Here is a 908-nt window from a genome sequence, read left to right as displayed (position 1 = left end):
AGTCAGGCTGTACTTCGCTCTCGGCAAAGAGGCACCAGACCCACCCACGGCCCCTGAGAACCTTAAAATTTTCCATCTTCCTCAGTGAACCTCCCCTCCCAGACCTAGGCTACTGTATAAAGCTGGCTCTCTTCCTTTGTTCGTGATCAACGGCCTTCTCACTGCGACCAGGTTACACCCAGCCTGAAATAAAGATCTGTTTGTCTCAATCCTGCCTGTCCTGTGGTTGTAAATGTTTAAGTTCTAAACATTCATTATAGCGAAATATGCATCGCCATAAATTTCCTTTGAAATAATCTCCTTTATCTCAAACACATTTATATCATTGTTCTTGGCACTTTCTCAAATAATTCTGGAAGCCTTTTTTCATGCGTGCCTAGTTGTGCTGTCACAGCTGCTTCAATGTTCTAAGCTGATCCAAAATGTTGATCTTTTATGGTCATTTTGACTCGGGGAAGAGCCAGAGTCATATGGTGCCAGATCTGGTGAATAAGACATACCAGGACACAGCAAAATATTTTTATCAGCTTGTCTTTCTGCTGAAAAAATTCATGAAAGAGAACTGCTTCAGAGAGTGGCAAGAACAGTGTGATATGTATGTTTGAAACAAGAGAGAATATTTTGAAGGGGATTAATAGCAATTTAGACATTCAACACATAGTCCAGTTGCACCTCATATCCAAGTATTATGAGTGTAAAGAATAACTTAGTTAAAAAGGAATAATTCAGTTTGATTTGATCTATTTCTTGTTTGTTTGTTGAGGCAAGGTCATGTGATGTAATTCAGGCTGGCCTTGAACTTACTGGGACGCTGGCCATCCTCTTGCCTCAGCTTCAAATATGCTAAGATTACAGGCATATGCCACCACACCGAGCTGGATTAAATTTTGTGAAGATCTGTGATGAAA

This window comes from Octodon degus, unplaced genomic scaffold (genome assembly GCF_000260255.1).
Source record: "Octodon degus isolate 3935 unplaced genomic scaffold, OctDeg1.0 scaffold00149, whole genome shotgun sequence".
Classification (NCBI taxonomy): domain Eukaryota; kingdom Metazoa; phylum Chordata; class Mammalia; order Rodentia; family Octodontidae; genus Octodon; species Octodon degus.
Note: the sequence above shows the minus strand (reverse complement) of the source record.